We start from the raw sequence: 19,478 nt of genomic DNA, 5'->3' as shown, positions 1-19,478 counted from the left end.
AGCATTTTGCTAATCTGGATATTCAGTTCATTTTCTGTATCTTCTGCTTCGATTATGACTTTGTTTACTACGTTCCGTGCTTTACATACTCAGTACATATTTCGTACTGACCCCCTTCCTTCGGGGGCTGCGTTTTCATGCCGCGCAGGTACAGACGACAGATTTGCTGACCCGCCTGCCTAGGACATCTATTCTGCTATTTTGGGAGTGCTCTTTTGTCCAGAGCCTATATGTTGGTACAGTCTGCTGCTATTGTATATATGTATGCTATTCAGGGGTATGACGGGGCCCTGTCCCGTCTTATGATTCTGTTATAATCTGTAGAGGTCTGTAGACATACTTGTGTGGGTTTTGTATATGTTTTGGGATGATATGATCTGTGACAGCCTTATCGGCTCCCATGTACTATGTCGGTTCATTTATGATGATTACTAACGCCAATTGACTTTTACATTTAAAAATATTCTGCTAATATGCTAGTCTGGGTTATTGGGTACGTGTGGTGGTCCAGCACGGACACTAGTCGCGGCCTACGGAGTTGGGTCGTTACAAAAGTGGTATCAGAGCGGTTCGTCCTCGGAGTGTCTACACACCGTGTCTAGTAGAGTCTTGTTTATCGGTGTGTTGTGCACCACATCTATAAACAGGAGGCTACAGGACATTTAGGGTGTTACCTTTCTTTGAATCTTAGATCGTGCGATAGAGCCAGCTATAGGAAATGAATTCCTTTTTTTTTACTAACCTCTGATTTCAGCTAGAGAACGGTATCGACGTAAGACAGTGACTGATGATATTGGAAGCTACATAGTACACAGGTAAGTAATGGTATGAAAGATGTGTGCTGGGTAAGGTGTTTGAAATACGATTGAAACATGATGCTGAAGATTGGAAAGAAAAAATAAACAGGAAAGTGTAGTAGGTGCAGTTTGAGTTGGGCATGTGAGGTAAGCCTCGGCATCTTTATACTTTTATTTGAAATTGTTAGCCCCGTGTGGCTATGATGCGATATGATATGATATGTATATACGTATATGTGTTGGCCCTGTGAGGCATGGTTGGTATTTCCTGTGTACAGGTTTTCGGATAGTAAGAAATACAGAGGAACCTCTGCCCAAATTTTTCTAGGAATATGAAGAGGAAAATGAGATATAAATTCTTAACATGTCTTGAGGGTCGATACCGATAGGGCAAACCTACTGTGTTGGATTAAAGTTTAAGAGATACCATCCATGTCATTTGTAAGAAGCATTACCTTTATTTGGAAAATTTTATCTCGAGAAAGTATATATGAGTATCAAATTCGCAATTTATTTAAATGGACTAGAAATATGTTCCAACCCCCTTTTGCTTTAGCACAGCCCATGTGAAGGGAAAAATATGTGGAAGGGCAAAAATGTCCAACGATCAAGTTTCCTCTAATTGAAAGGATACAAAGTGTATGACAAGCAGTCGGGAATTGAGTGGTTCGCTCACGACTCAAATATATATAATATATATACATGGAGGTAAATATTGAAGACGATATAGTCAGAAAAATAAAAGAATTCTCGCTAGGTCGGGGTGGGACCCGCTACGAGAACGTTTTGAAAAGCTGTCAAGACCCCGACTTGTCTTAAATTGCGTGACAAAGGACGTGCGGGGCAATTGGTGTACTTATACCGGCCTTAAAGTGCTTAAATGCATTAAAGTTGTAAGGTTAAGCGTGCCAGGGCCAGAGTAATTCTGGGATGGGTGACCCCCTGGGAAATGTACAAATATTTTCGCAAACATAGATATAAGAGACGAATAGGAAATTCGGGGTAACCTAAAGCGAATTAGGATATGTGGAAAGGTAAGAAACTTTATAGGGGTCGCACGAGCTGAGACAGATTAGATTGCTAAAAAGGAAGAAAAAGCAGCGCAGCTCTAAAATTAGAGTAAATTTGAACAAGTGATTGAAGATGTATTGTAAAAGAAATAGCAGTGATCCCCCCCCCCCCCCCCCCCCAATTTATGATATGTCGATTGATTGGTGAACCCTAATAGCCAGTGTTGTAATATATGGAAAACATTAACTGGACAGAATTTACGAGAAAAGGGGAAAGGTATGGTATAGATGTTACGAAGTAGACTGATATTTATTTTGCTACTGGTTGAGATTGGAAGATTCTAATACAACGATGTTTGGAAAGAAAAGAGAATAATTGAGTGGAAGGTAAGGAGATCAAAATGTCAAAAAAAAAAGTGAACCGTAAGAAACGTAATTAAGCGGAGCCTCTAAAAGAATCGACGGGCAAAGCACGAAGTTAATTGCGAAAGAGAACTAAAATGAAATAGCGCAGGGCAAAGGAAAACTTATGGCATGAAATGATGAATCATGTGAATATCGAATTATTTGATTATCGAGAAAATAGAACGACAGATAAAGAATGGGTATGAAGGAAGAAGGTGATTACTAATATATAAACAGCAACATTAAGTATATTACTTGAGTGCCAGCTATCGGATAAGGTTGTGTACTATATAATTGTGATTCTGTTAAGGTCTCGTACGGAGAAAATCAAATTGTAGGTTAGAAAGAAAAGATATGGCGGCATTACTTACATGGGGTCCGCGTTGATATCTATATGGACCCTAAGCGCCCCAGCATATATATTTTAAGAAAAAGGAGCTGAATTCGCGGCAGAGAAGATGGTTCGAATTATTGAAAGATTATGATGTTAATATTTTGTACCACCCTAGAAAAGCTAACGTTGTGGCATACGCACTTAGTCGTCAATCTATGGACGGCTTGACCGGCGTACATTCAGAAACAAAGAATTGGTTTGTAAAACTCATCAGTCAGCTAGCCTTGGAGTCCGTTTGGTCGATTTAGAAGATATTGAAATTTTTGTCCGAGAAGTTGCTGAATCATCGATTATGGAAGAGGTAAAACAGCGCCAGTTCGAGGATTCTATTCCGGTATGGTACAGAGATACAACCTTTGATAAGGAAAGGACCCATTTTGAGGTCTCACCTGGTAGGGTATTAGTATACAGAGGCAGATTATGTATGCCTAACGTTGCAGGGCTGCGACGGCCAATTATGGGCGAAGCGCATAATATTCGGTATTCTGTTTATCCTGAATCCACTAAAATGTACCATGACCTCAGATGTCTATATTGGTCGGATGGCATGAAATGGGATATCGCAGAGTTCGTCGTCCAGTGCCCAAATTGTCAGCAGGCCAAAAATTGAACATCAGAAGTCGGGTGGACTGTTGCAGGAAATGGAAATTCTGACCTAGAAATCAGAGATAATTCATAGGGACTTCATCGCCTATGAGAGGCGTAATGCGATTCGGCAAAAAGAGTAAGCTCAGTCCGCGATATATCGGACCCTATCAGATTATTTGAGAGATTGGGAATGTCGCCTACGAGTTAGATTTGCCATCTGATTTGGAAGCGGTACATCTGGCATTTCATGTATCTATGCTCCGCGAATGTGTCGGCGGTCCTCCTAGAATATTTCCAGCAAATAATATTCGGGTGACGGAGGAACTATCGTACGAAGAGCAGCCTGTAGCCATTCTGGATTGCCAGGTAAGGAGATTGTCGAATAAAGATGTAGCTTCCGTTAAGGTGCTGTGGCAGAACGATAACAGGGAAGAGATGACCTGGGAAGCTGAAGAGGAAATCAAGAAGAAATATCCTTACTTGGTTGTATTCAATAATGAATGTGTATCACATGAGCCGACCATAAAAATAAACTCCCCCGAAGTACTTACAGACCCTATAAGACTAATCTAACATTCGAGGACGAATGTTCTAAAGGGGGGGAGGATGTTATATCCCGTATTTTTGGACGTCGGATTATTTGTAAGTTGAGGTGGGGCCTACACGTCAAAATTTTTTGTGGAACATGTGACAAGCTATATGAATCACATATGTAAAGTTAAACACAACTCATGAAGGACCCTTGGGCCAAATCAAAGTGGAAGCCCTCCAAACGAATATGTTTAACAAAACGTTTCCGGGTGACCTGACTTGGAGGGGCAAAAACGGTATTATAAGTTTGGAATTTGGAAAACTACCAAGAGATAGAAGTTATAGATAATTGAATTAGCTTTCCAACCATAGGTCGTGGGTTCCTAGGTGAAGTCGGTACAAGGAGATATGGACTTTGTAAGGTCGAAAGGTCAGTGGGCTATGCCCAACTCGGGACCAACCGGTTTGGCCCAAGAAAAATGAAAAGAAAAAAAAATGAGGCCCAAGTTTAAGAGGGTGGCCGGCCAAATCCATGGCCCAAACCCACAAAAAAAGTAATGAATTTTCCATGTGTTAAAATAGATGAAAGGGACAATATATTATCACTTTATCCATTAGAATTTTCAAGAAACACAAAAGATGAAGAACAAAAACAAAGGGCCATTTCGGCCAAGACCCATGGAAATTGAGTACCTTAAATCTTGTTCCAAAAATTGTTTTCTTGTAGTATTCCTAGCAATTCAAGTACCCTCTACAACGTGGTATGATTATTTCGGAAGATGGTTCATCCGTTTCATCGTTTCCGCACTTTGGTTAAGTGAAGAAGATTGGAGAAAAAGGTAAGAATTCATTCCGTGTTATTATGTTATGAAGGTTTGTTTGTGTTGTAGTATGTAGAAATGAGTAGAAAGTATGAAAATATGGAAGTTTACAAAGTGGGTATGTAAGTTGGCATGTAGCCGTGTGTGTATGTATGTTATATACATATGGTGAGTTAAATTTATGTTGTATTCTAGTTGTGAGTATGATGGAATTCATATTGAGAATGAAAGTTGAATGAATTTGGTTGAAGTTGGAAATATAGGTATTGGCCGTGTGGTATATGGAGATTAGAATGGGAATGAATTAATTTTGTTTAATATGTTGGTTGTGTTGTTGTGATCCTTATAATGTAAAGGAAGGTAATATGATTTAAGTTGGCATTGAAATGGAATGTAAAAGGTTATGTCATTCTAATATGATTTTATGATATTGTGGAAATGAAGTCGTAAGGTGTAAATTATGATGATTGTTGATGAAGTTGGAAGATAGAAACATGTTATGAAAATGTTTGTTAAAGATTAGAAGTTTTGGTGGAATTATGACTTTGGTGGAAAGCTTGTATATTGTGTATATCTTGTGAATATTTTGTGGAATTGATATGAAATGCTTCCAAATTATATTGTGATGATCTTGATTAATGATGAATGTGAAACCCTTGAGATTTGTTTGGAAATTTGAAGTTGAAATGGAAGTATCGCACTATGTTAGAAAGGGAACTAGTTGTGCCATATTGTTTCTTGTAGTTATTGTTGTTGTTGTTAGTGTTGTTATTGGGTTGTTGTTGATTGTTTTGGCCGAGTTGAATTCTCGGGGATGCTATATGTATAGGGGAAATGCTGCCCAAATTTCTGTAGAAAAGTGTTGATTTGATATTTATGTCCTAAAGTCTTAGGGTTAACATTTGGTAAATGTGACCATTTGTAGATTTTGGACGAAACGAGAAGTGAACTTGGAAAGGCGTAAAAAGCATAAAAGGTATGTAAAGCTATCCCAATTCTTCTTTTGGCATGTCCTAGATGTACTAGGATCGGATTCGAGCCTCGGGAAATATTTTGTCTTTCGGAATCCGTGTTTCAAATTGTCCCTTCTTCATTCACTGGAATTGAACCCTATAAGTATGCTTTGTTAAAGAATTGTGTAAACTTCCGCAAATTGTCTTGAAAGTTATGAAATGTCCCTAGGACCTCCGTAGGTGACTCCATAAGCTTAATATACGTAATTTGAGGTGGGCCCACTATTTCCGAGGTGGGCCCACTATTTTCGACTTTACCCTTTTTGTGTTTATAACTTAATTTCAAGCGGTTCTAAAGGAAACGCCTTAACTACTCTTCTAACTACCAATGATATTTATTCTAAATACTTTATTGAATCTCTGTAAAGGTATGATATTTTGTGTCTCATTTAGTCTCCCACTATTCCCGCTTTGCCTTTTAGTGTACTATTGCCTTATTTTCGAACAATATAAAATGAAACGTTTTAACTATCCTTTTAACTACTAAGGAAAATTATTTTAATGATTCCCTAGAGTCTGGTAAACTATTTTGGACTATGAAAATGATCCCAGAAGGATTATTCTTGCGTAACTCATTATGACATACGACATACACTTACTATGATTCTGTCCGATTTCATTGGTTTGATTTGTCATCCGATATGCCTCATTGAGTCTCTGGAAATATATGGTATTTTTATTGCATTTAGTTTCTCACTACTCCATTCGTGGATGCCTCAATGTTTCCCCCACTGAGCCCGGGCCAGGATATGTTGTCAAGCGTATTCCACTGCATTGTTCGCCGTGCCTCGATGTGAGGGGGCAGGTATATATGTACATGGGTTGTGGAGTATGCTGTGCCATGTACACACATTCTGATATGATATGATCTGATATGGCCATCTGATATGATATGTTATGTTACGGGGTTATCCCCTATTCTGCTCCTTATGTGTGGTGGCACCAGCGTCGGGGGATGGCCACGTTCTGTTTGCCGAGTCCCTTGGCAGGGGTCGGATATGATATGGTATATGTTTCTGTACACACTCCTCATGTTTTGAAAATATGCATTTGATACTTCGGATGTTACACTCACTTCTCTGTAAGTTCTGTTTCGGTTATGATCTTGTTCCGTAATGGGACCAGGTACGACATATGTTTTCAGCGAATACTATTTATGCTATATGATCAGCATTTTGCTAATCTGGATATTCAGTTCATTTTCTGTATCTTCTGCTTCGATTATGACTTTGTTTACTACGTTCCGTGCTTTACATACTCAGTACATATTTCGTACTGACCCCCTTCCTTCGGGGGCTGCGTTTTCATGCCGCGCAGGTACAGACGACAGATTTGCTGATCCGCCTGCCTAGGACATCTATTCTGCTATTTTGGGAGTGCTCTTTTGTCCAGAGCCTATATGTTGGTACAGTCTGCTGCTATTGTATATATGTATGCTATTCAGGGGTATGACGGGGCCCTGTCCCGTCTTATGATTCTGTTATAATCTGTAGAGGTCTGTAGACATACTTGTGTGGGTTTTGTATATGTTTTGGGATGATATGATCTGTGACAGCCTTATCGGCTCCCATGTACTATGTCGGTTCATTTATGATGATTACTAACGCCAATTGACTTTTACATTTAAAAATATTCTGCTGATATGCTAGTCTGGGTTATTGGGTACGTGTGGGTGTCCAGCACGGACACTAGTCGCGGCCTACGGAGTTGGGTCGTTACATATAGTAGTTAGAGGGCATCAAACAATTTCCCTATAAATTTTCCGATATCAATAAAATGTTTGCCTTCTAAATTTCTCTTGTTCTTCTCTTTGAAAGGCATGGAAAGGCTGATCCTAAGTTAGTATAGGGTTAGGAAATATTGGGCAAGTTGAGCTTGCTATGAGTACAATAGTTTTCCGAAGCTTTGACAGTATGTCTGTAGTAGTGCGAAAGTTTTTCCGAGTTGAGTAGCTTGGCTAGGAAGCCAGCCCATTTTGTAGGAAAAACTTTCATATCTACGATCTTTCAAACTGTCCGACTAACTTGGAAATCCATCCTTCGGGTTGTTGAAGTCAGGTTTGTGGCAAGCCGTCCTTCGGGATGTTGAAGCCCAGTCCTACTATGTAAGAAAACTATTGTGCTTGTAGTTTGGCTGTCTTGCTTGGTGTTTCCCCGCCCTCTACATACCCGTGTCAGTCCAGCATGCTAAGAAGATGCTTGTTCCACCTTCTTCTCAATTGTCTCCACCCTGCTCATCATCTTATTCTGTGTGTGAGCAACTTTTCTGATGGAAGTGCTAATATTAGTTAACACTTTGTTTTGGCAAATGGCATTTTCGGATTGCCAATTGATTGTCGCTTCCACTTCACTTGTTGATGGCTTTTTCCCGTGGGTATCACAACATTTTGCCTTGGAATTTTTGGGGCATGGCTTGCACCATCCTTTTCAAAAGGTTGTTGCGGAGGAAATTCAGTAGTGTGACTGGAGCTGGAGGGGTTCATCATGAATATTTCTGGCTTTGGGATACTTGGGTTTGAAGGTTTATGATGTAAATTTTTGTTAGGGAGAGATGGCCAATTTTGGGGTTTGTACGAAACAAGGAATTCATATTTTCCTAGACGGCTTAGTGAATCGATAGATGAGTCCCCTTCTTCATACCTTGTTCGGAACTTTCTTTCAGAGTTTCCCCCTTTTTTCTTTGATTTGGCTCTTCTTGTATGGTGTTCATCCCATTCAATCTCATCGTCAAGACATTCTTCACAGTCACATTGGATATCCCATGGGCAGTGTCCCGTGAAAGGACATTTGAACCACCATACTTCATGACCTTAATTATCGAACTGCTTTATCCAGTCATGTTCGCTCATGATACCGGGGAGATGGTAAGCGAATGTTTCAGGGTCATCTTGGTGTGCTTGGTTATGAGTGGGTTGGTACATCTGGAAAGAGAAGGTTGTTTTGTTGGGTTTTTTAAGGTGAGAGTGGTCAAAGCTTATGGCGACTGTTTTATCGAGTTTTTTTGGAAAAAGTGGGTTCAGAAGATTGGAGAGGTTCAACAGGTTCTCTAAACTTTTCATAATTCGTGACCCATGTATCTGGAAGGACTTTGATAAGTTCTTCTCTAGAAAGCTGTTTTGGGATTTGGGTGCACATGGTAGTTCCGTTGGTGGCATCCACTTTTAAGAGAAAAGCATTTTCTCCACCTGGAAGAGAGATGTCCATAGCATGATTCTGAACTCGCCAAGCTATTTGGTAGTGTAAAGTAGCCTGAATAGCATTTTTAGCTTGTGGAGCACCTTGAATTTTGACTTGGAGCTTTAAAGCCTCCGTTAGATATGGATTATACAGGGACATGTTAAAATTTGGAAATATAGTGAAAAAAACCGTTCCAGCATTTAGAGTTACTTCTGTGGTACCCAAATTCGCATGTTGGTACTCGTTATATCTGGTATCATGAAGGGCAAGGCGAGCTACAACTGGTTGGCTCTTTCGTCCATGATATGTTAATGAAATTCTAATAGCACCAAAATGGATATGGGTGAAACCATGATGTTTCCACTGTCTAGGAAAATCATCTGGAATCTGCAGAGTGATGAATTGTTCCTCCTGAGTTGCTAGAATAGGGTGCTGGTCAAGTTTTGAGGCACCAACATATTCTTTAGCTTCTTTGTGCTTTGGTTGGACCAGGGAACGGATTTGTGACCACGGGGAACATGTCTTTTTAGCAAAAGCAGAGTATGGGTTTATGAGGGGTAGGTCGGTGGGAGACACTTTGTTTCCATCAGGTAAAATATCAACTTCATAAAGGTAGTCATATTTGCAAGAAAGGGTTTTATACAGAGTAGGAGACATATTTATTTTTCCTAAGGACTTACAAGGGTTGGACGCAGATGGTAACGACTCAGACATATTTTTACTAAACTGCTCCTCTAGGCCGTGACTGGTACCCTAACTGGGTACCCGTACGTACCTACCTGACCGAATTTCGTATCATACAGATTTTGTTTTTTAAACAGATGCTACAGAAGTAGGCCGATACAGATACGACACGTGCGCAAACATATATATATATATATACCTGGACATGCAGACATTTACAGATAAGCCGATAAGGCTAACATACAGATGAAACCCGTAACTCACACATCTATCTACAGGCCTCTACAGACATACAAAATCATATGACGGGACAGGGCCCCGCCGTTCCCAGAATTTCCATACATACAGAACATACGGAAGAACAGAAGATATATATACCAAAAGTATATGCTCCGGATCGAAGGAGCTCTTCAAACAGCAGAGTCAGAACCCTACGCTGGCGGCGTATCACCTGGTACGTCTGTACCTGCGGGCATGTAGCGCAGCCCCCGAAGAGCGGGGGTCAGTACGAAAAATGTACCGAGTATGTAAAGTAGAAACATAGTAGATATAAACATAGTCCGAACCGGAGTCACAGAAATATAACGGACAGACCCATAAATCAGACGGACGGACAGAGTCATGATCCAGACAGACATACAGAGTCGTGGTTCATACAGATAAACAGAATCATGGTTCGGACAGACAGACGGAATCATAATACGGACAGACGAGCAGAATGAGTATACATACCGACGTACAGAATCGGAGTCCATACGGGCGTACCGAATAAAAATCCATACGGACATACAGAATCAGAATCCCTACGGACATACAGAATCAGAATCCATACGGACATACAGACATAGTCGTAATTCAGACGGACAGACAGAAGTATGTCGGACAGAATTATGCATGCAGAGTAGTACAGAGTCATACAGAATCATACAGAGGCATGTGCTTAAATCAATACAGATGGCACACGCATACATTCATACAGATCCCGGCCCTGTCTGGGGGCGCGGTAACAGAACCCGGCCCTCTTAGTACGGGACGCGGTGGACAGACAGAATCAGATCAGATCATATGCCATCCTGGCCGCCATCCCCATACACAGATCATAATATCATACAGACATACAGATCCCGGCCCGCACGCCGAGAGACGCGGTGAACAATGCAGAGAAATATGCACGATAACAGAACCTGGCCCGGGACGCAGTGAAGGAATGCATTGAGACAGACACGAACCGATAAATGAGAAACTACGTACATATAGACTCAATCAAACTGATGGGTGCCAAACGGCGAGTCAAAATCAGAGTATCCGGATATTATGCGTAGTACGCGCCTATATCCTACTTGGGAAGGCACGACAGATTATTATCAGAATCAGATTCTCAGATGTTCAGAAATCATTTTGTAAGAATTTCATAAAAATAGTTGTATCATAATCAAAATAATAGTTCAGATGGTTTCTGAGAAAATCGGACAAAACGGAAGTATTTAAAGTATTACAAAAGATATCGGGCCTTGCGGGCCCGCCTCGGACCAACTCGAGGCAACATATGTAAATTATCGTTAATAGACCTTATGAGGTCATCCATAATCGTTTGGAAGTGTTTCGACGCCGTTTAGGGAAGTTTTGTACAAAAACTCACTTTAAAGGCAATTTGTAAGAAAATAGCTTCAATTGAATTGAAGGGATTGGAGCGGTTTTCCGTCTCGAATTCCGGAGAACGGAGTCGTACTTAAGGCTCGCGGCCGAGCCTATCACATCCAAAACATGCCTAGGAACAAAGGGAAATGCTTCACATACCTCGATAGCACCTTACGCTCGCTTGGCGTCGACTTCAATTTCGTCCAAAATCTAGAAATGGTCAAGTTTACCATTTGTTAGTTTCAAACTTTTCAATAATTCAACTTAACACAGACTTGCCTACCGAAATTTCGGCAGCATTTCCTCTGTATATAAGACATCCCCGAGACTTAGCTCGGCTCAATTCATCATCACAACAACCCAAAAATAGCATCAATAACAACAATATGCATTAAACATACGATATGGCATCACTAGCCATCCTTTCGACATAACGAAAATTTTTACGTTTCAACCTTACATTTCCAACCCAAACTTATTATTCTCATATTCATCATCCATCAAAATCATTACAACATACGTCGGAGGCATATCATACCATTTCCACACAATATACACAAGATATGCAAAACATACCAACTTTCCATTAAGCCACTACTTGTCCAATTTTTCCTAACTTTCAACATACAAGTTAATTATACATTTCCATCTTCCAAATTCATCAACAATAATCATAATTTACCTCTTGATACTTTCATTTCCATTTTTACATAAACCATAACAAAGTTAAATAATTTCCTTCAACAACTTAATAACCATTCTTCCATAACAACAAAAACCATTACTCCTTCATTCATTTCTCAATTAACACAATTAACATACTAACAAAATTTAATTCACTTCCATTTCACTCCTTGCATCTCACGGCCACATACTATTTTTTTCCAACTTTCCCTAATTCATTCAACTTTCATTTCTAATACAAGTCCTACCATAATCACAACTAGATTTCAACATGAATTCAAGTCACCATAATTATGCAATAAATATGCATATATTCGGCCAACACACATCCAATTCCAACACACAAAATTTTCATGCTTTTCATTCATTTCCACTCACTACATCATACATACACCTCTCACAACATAACAAAAGCACAAAATTCTTACCTTTCCTTCAAGTTCTTCACTTGCCACTAAAGTTGTCCTCTTGGCAAGATAATTATACCAAGTTGTAGAGAATCTTACACTTGGCAAGATTGCAACAAAATTAGAATTCTTGAATCAAGATTGAAGCTCCAAGGACTTTTTTCTTTTTTCTTTCTTTCTTTTTCTCTCTAGCCGAATTGGCTTCTTTCTTTTCTTGTTCTTGGTTTTTCTTGTTTATTCTTGAATGTTCTATAGATTAGGATAATTATATAATGTCACATGGAATTTAATTAATCCATGGGCTTGGATCAATGGTGTGGCCGGTTGGGCCCTTAAATTTGGGCCTCACTTTCTTATTTTTTTTTTGAGTCCAATTGGCTTTATTTTGTAATTCATGAAGCAAGTTTCCAAAATTCCAATTTTGCCCTTGGCCTCCTTCCGTAATTCCACACCAACGTATTTATAACCGACACATTCACACCAAGAAATGTCCAATTGTGGCCTTATTCATTACAAGTCAATTTATCTTGAATTTTCGAATAAGCAAAAACGTCGGATGTAACATCCTCCCCCCCCTTTAAAAAAATTCGTCCTCGAATGTTAAATTGACCTTATGGGGCGTCATACTACTTCGGGAGAGTTCTCTTTATAGTCGTCCTTTACTGACTTTCCGGCATGGCTTCTTTACCAACATTATGGGGTAATTTTTCACATTACTGTTTCAAATGCCTTCATAATATATTTTCTCATACCCCACATAATCATCAAACCATAAGCTATATTCTTGTAACAGACAAACGCTTTCCAGACATTATAGTCCATATCATTTCTTGTTACACTCCTGAGATCCCTACCACGTTTTCGAAATCCCACTTCATACTAGACACTTCATACCAACAGATTCAGAACTAGAACCGAACGCGTAGAAGCATATCGGACGGATTCGTAATCGGAGGTAGACGTACTCAACCATGGCGGACGGATTCGTAGTCAAAGTCAGGGGCACGGAAGTATGTCAGACAGATCGGAGATCGGAGTCAGACGTACAGAAATGTATCATACAGAATCATGATCAAAGTCAGACAGACAGAGAATGTATTAGATAGAGTCGTAATCAAGATCAGACATACGGAGATGTATCACACAGGCGTGCGATCGAAATCAGATGTACAGAGGCATATAAGACGGATTCATATCCGGAGTCAGACATACAGAGGTGTGTCAGACAGATTCGTAATCAGAGTTAATCGTACAGAGATATGTCAGACAGAAACGTATTCAGAATCAATCATACAGAAGTATGTCGACCAGAAACATATTCAGAATCGGATGTACAAAGATTTATCAGGAGGGAACATAATCGAGTTTAGAAGCATAGAGGCGTAATAGACAGAGCCATAGCAGAATCAGAAGTGCAGAAGTATAACAGATAGAATCTGAAGCCGAATCAGATCACTCTTAGTAAGGCTCCAGTGATTTATGGAAAATTCCCTCATTGGTAACCTGGTTAGCCAAGTTATAATACAAATTGTCTCGCGTGTCGCTTATCGACTCTTTCAAAGATTCCGCTTATTCGCATTTCTTATCTTTCGTCTTTCCTACCATCCATACTCATTTTCCTTTTCAGACATCGTCATACCAGACTGAGTTATAATGGGATAGGTGTTTTTCTAGTCCTTGACAGCATCTGTGCCCTCACCCCCGCTTCGCTTCGTGTATTCAGTTTAGTAAAACCTTTCGCCGATCACGATGTTAGTTGCCGGGACCCGGCTTTCAATCCATATGGGTACCAGATGAAAATCATACATACGCACATACACATACACATACGCACATACACATATATTTACTACTATCTTACTGGCGAACGTCTCTGACTGTTATTCGAATTCGCTCAATTTCCCGAGCGGGGTTGTACCCTTTTCTTTTTGCCCATTTAATTCCGCGTCGGTGTGTGTGGCTTTTGTAAAGGCACTAATTACTCCACACATTCTCTTTTCCTTTAGATTACCCTAAACTTTTCATTTATATCTATCATACTTACTTTTGTGCAAAATTTTGCATTACTTCCCAGGGGGTCACCCATCCCAGAATTGCTCTGGCTTGAGCACGCTCAACTCTGAAACTTTCATGCATTTCGACGCGTTAGGGCTGATATAATTTCGTCGATCGCCCCGCACGACCTTTGTCACGTAATTTTAGAGCAAATCGGGGTCTTAGCAAATTTTCGGAAAAACTTTGTAGCGGGTCCCACCCCCAGCTAAGTCGTACCATTACCACATCGCCTTTCTGAATCTTAAACATTCACTTTCATACACATATACATATGATTACGGATAACCCACAGATTTAAGTCTTCGTCCCACGAATTCCGCCTCCAAATAGTCGGTGGAATCTGATAAAATATCACCGTAAGGTGTTCTCCGGCCACCGACAGAAGAAAACTAAAGTCGGACAAGTATCGCGGGACCTTTTTGTACTTAGTCCACATATTTACTTCCATATTTCTGGAAAAATAATGGGCAAAGGTTCCTCTGTTTTTCTTACTATCCAAAACCTGTACACCAGAAATACCAATCATGCCTCACAGGGCCAACACATATACACACACATACATATCATATCATGTCGTATCGCAGCCACACGGGCTGACAACTTCAAATAAGAACTATAACGTCGTCGACACTTACCACACGTGCCCAACTCAAACAGCATCGGAGGCACTTTCCTGTTTACTTTCATCCGGGATTTCTAGACTCACATTGGTGGTGGGGACATCTCAGTCGCCCTTGCCTTTGGTCGCTCGGTCTCTAATCCTTTTAAATTTCCGTCGTCTTCATAGAACAACGTTTTACAGATATCACACACACATCGAAAATTCTAGGAAGCTTATATGTTTATACTGATCAATCTCGAGTCTAACCTGGGGAGCTGCCGTGGGAACCGTGTCCCTCATCATCATCATCTGTCTGGCCCCCACTATTCCCTGCATCTGAATCGGAGGAGTGTAGGTAGCCTGACAATTCCTGGTTCACCGACGGCCAGGACAAAGGGCTGGAGTAGGGCGTGACACTCTCCGGGGAAGCCTGTCTAACATACTGCTCCACTAACGGAGCTGCTGGCACATCCTCAGGAACCTCCTCCTCCGGCGTCCCAGAGGAATGCTCTGGTGGCTCGGTATCGGGGCTATCCTCCTCCCTGGGAGTAAGAAACTCTGGAGGTATCGTCGCTGGGTCCTCCGAAGGGTCGGTGTCATAACTGTCTTCCCTGGGAGCCTCTGCTCTGGGGACAAAAAACTCTGGAGGAATTGTCGCTGGATCCACGGAAGGGTCTGTCTCAATCGAGTAGCTGGGGATCTGCCTACTCGGTCCTGGTGATGTCCTGGCGGCCTTATTAGCACCCCCAACCCCATCATCCGACGCGCTCCTCTTCATTATTTATCAACCTGCAATCACCTGCAGGAAGAGGCTCAGAAACATTTTCCCCAAATACCGACACTCCTGCTCTTTTGGAGCCTCGCTGTAGGTACATCCATTCGTAGGGGAGAATCATCCTATTCATACAGCTATATCGCACGATCTAATATTCCAAGGAAGGGTAACATCCTAAATGCCCTGTAGCTTCCTGTTTATAGATGTGGTGCACAACACATCGATAAACAAGACTCTACTAGACACGGCCTGTAGACATACCGAGGACTAACCGCTCTGATACCACTTTTGTCATGACCCAACCCCGTGGGCTGCGACTGGTACCCTAACTGGGTACCCGTACGTACCTACCTGACCGAATTTCGTATCATACAGATTTTTTTTTTTAAACAGGTGCTACAGAAGTAGGCCGATACAGATACGGCACGCGCGCAAACATATATATATATATATACCTGGACATGCAGACATTTACAGATAAGCCGATAAGGCTAACATACAGATGAAACCCGTAACCCACACATCTATCTACATGCCTCTACAGACATACAGAATCATATGACGGGACAGGGCCCCGCCGTACCCGGAATTTCCATACATACAGAACATACGGAAGAACAGAAGATATATATACCAAAAGTATATGCTCCGGATCGAAGGAGCTCTTCAAACAGCAGAGTCAGAACCCTACGCTGGCGGCGTATCACCTGGTGCGTCTGTACCTGCGGGCATGTAGCGCAGCCCCCGAAGAGCGGGGGTCAGTACAAAAAATGTACCGAGTATGTAAAGCAGAAACATAGCAGATATAAACATAGTCCGAACCGGAGTCACAGAAATATAACGGACAGACCCATAAATCAGACGGACGGACAGAGTCATAATCCAGACAGACATACAGAGTCGTGGTTCATACAGATAAACAGAATCGTGATTCGGACAGACAGACGGAATCATAATACGGACAGACGAGCAGAATCAGTATCCATACAGACGTACAGAATCGGAGTCCATATGGGCGTACCGAATAAAAATCCATACGGACATACAGAATCAAAATCCCTACGGACATACAGAATCAGAATCCATACGGACATACAGACATAGTCGTAATTCAGACGGACAGACAGAAGTATGTCGGACAGAATTATGCATGCAGAGTAGTACAGAGTCATACAGAATCATACAGAGGCATGTGCTTAAATAAATACAGATGGCACACGCATACATTCATACAGATCCCGGCCCTGTCTGGGGGCGCGGTAACAGAACTCGGCCCTCTTAGTACGGGACGCGGTGGACAGACAGAATCAGATCAGATCAGATCATATACCATCCTGGCCGCCATCCCCATACACAGATCATAATATCATACAGACATACAGATCCCGGCCCGCACGCCGAGGGACGCGGTGAACAATGCAGAGAAATATGCACGATAACAGAACCTGGCCCGGGACGCAGTGAAGGAATGCATTGAGATAGACACGAACCGATAAATGAGAAACTACTTACATACAGACTCAATCAAACTGAAGGGTGCCAAACGGCGAGTCAAAATCAGAGTATCCGGATAGTATGCATAGTACGCGCCTATATCCTACTTGGGAAGGCACGACAGATTATTATCAGAATCAGATTCACAGATGTTCAGAAATCATTTTGTAAGAATTTCATAAAAATAGTTGTATCATAATCAAAATAATAGTTCAGATGGTTTCTGAGAAAATCGGACAAAACAGAAGTATTTAAAGTATTACAGAAGATATCGGGCCTTGCGGGCCCGCCTCGGACCAACTCGAGGCAACATATGTAAATTATCGCTAATAGACCTTATGAGGTCATCCATAATCGTTTGGAGGTGTTCCGACTCCGTTTAGGGAAGTTTTGTACAAAAACTCACTTTAAAGGCAATTTGTAAGAAAATAGCTTCAATTGAATTGAAGGGATTGGAGCAGTTTTCCGTCTCGAATTCCGGGGAACGGAGTCGTACTTAAGGCTCGCGGCCGAGCCTATCACATCCAAAACATGCCTAGGAACAAAGGGAAATGCTTCACATACCTCGATAGCGCCATACGCTCGCTTGGCGTCGACTTCAATTTCGTCCAAAATCTAGAAATGGTCAAGTTTACCATTTGTTAGTTTCAAACTTTTCAATAATTCAACTTAACACAGACTTGCCTACCGAAATTTCGGCAGCATTTCCTCTGTATATAAGACATCCCCGAGACTTAGCTCGGCTCAATTCATCATCACAACAACCCAGAAATAGCATCAATAACAACAATATGCATTAAACATACGATATGGCATCACTAGCCATCCTTTCGACATAACGAAACATTTTGCGTTTCAACCTTACATTTCCAACCCAAACTTATTATTCTCATATTCATCATCCATCAAAATCATTACAACATACGTCAGAGGCATATCATACCATTTCCACACAATATACACAAGATATGCAAAACATACCAACTTTCCATTGAGCCACTACTTGTCCAATTTTTCCTAACTTTCAATATACAAGTTAATTATACATTTCCATCTTCCAAATTCATCAACAATAATCATAATTTACCTCTTGATACTTTCATTTCCATTTTTACATAAACCATAACAAAGTTAAATAATTTCCTTCAACAACTTAATAACCATTCTTCCATAACAACAAAAACCATTACTCCTTCATTCATTTCTCAATTAACACAATTAACATACTAACAAAATTTAATTCACTTCCATTTCACTCCTTGCATCTCACGGCCACATACTATTTTTTTCCAACTTTCCCTAATTCATTCAACTTTCATTTCTAATACAAGTCCTACCATAATCACAACTAGATTTCAACATGAATTCAAGTCACCATAATTATGCAATAAATATGCATATATTCGGCCAACACACATCCAATTCCAACACACAAAATTTTCATGCTTTTCATTCATTTCCACTCACTACATCATACATACACCTCTCACAACATAAGAAAAGCACAAAATTCTTACGTTTCCTTCAAGTTCTTCACTTGCCACTAAAGTTGTCCTCTTGGCAAGATAATTATACCAAGTTGTAGAAAATCTTGCACTTGGCAAGATTGCAACAAAATTAGAATTCTTGAATCAAGATTGAAGCTCCAAGGATTTTTTTCTTTTTTCTTTCTTTCTTTTTCTCTCTAGCCGAATTGGCTTCTTTCTTTTCTTGTTCTTGGTTTTTCTTGTTTATTCTTGAATGTTCTATAGATTAGGATAATTATATAATGTCACATGGAATTTAATTAATCCATGGGCATGGATCAATGGTGTGGCCGGTTGGGCCCTTAAATTTGGGCCTCACTTTCTTATTTTTTTTTGAGTCCAATTGGCTTTATTTTGTAATTCATGAAGCAAGTTTCCAAAATTCCAATTTTGCCCTTGGCCTCCTTCCGTAATTCCACACCAACGTATTTATAACCGACACATTCACACCAAGAAATGTCCAATTGTGGCCTTATTCATTACAAGTCAATTTATCTTGAATTTTCGAATAAGCAAAAACGTCGGATGTAACATCCTCCCCCCCTTTAAAAACATTCGTCCTCGAATGTTATATTGACCTTATGGGGCGTCATACTACTTCGGGAGGGTTCTCTTTATAGTCGTCCTTTACTGACTTTCCGGCATGGCTTCTTTACCAACATTGTGGGGTAATTTTTCACATTACTGATTCAAATGCCTTCATAATATATTTTCTCATACCCCACATAATCATCAAACCATAAGCTATATTCTTGTAACAGACAAACGCTTTCCAGACATTATAGTCCATATCATTTCTTGTTACACTCCAGAGATCCCTACCACGTTTTCGAAATCCCACTTCATACTAGACACTTCATACCAACAGATTCAGAACTA

The sequence above is a fragment of the Lycium barbarum genome, chromosome 9, assembly GCF_019175385.1.
Source record: "Lycium barbarum isolate Lr01 chromosome 9, ASM1917538v2, whole genome shotgun sequence".
NCBI classification, from domain to species: domain Eukaryota; kingdom Viridiplantae; phylum Streptophyta; class Magnoliopsida; order Solanales; family Solanaceae; genus Lycium; species Lycium barbarum.
Note: the sequence above shows the minus strand (reverse complement) of the source record.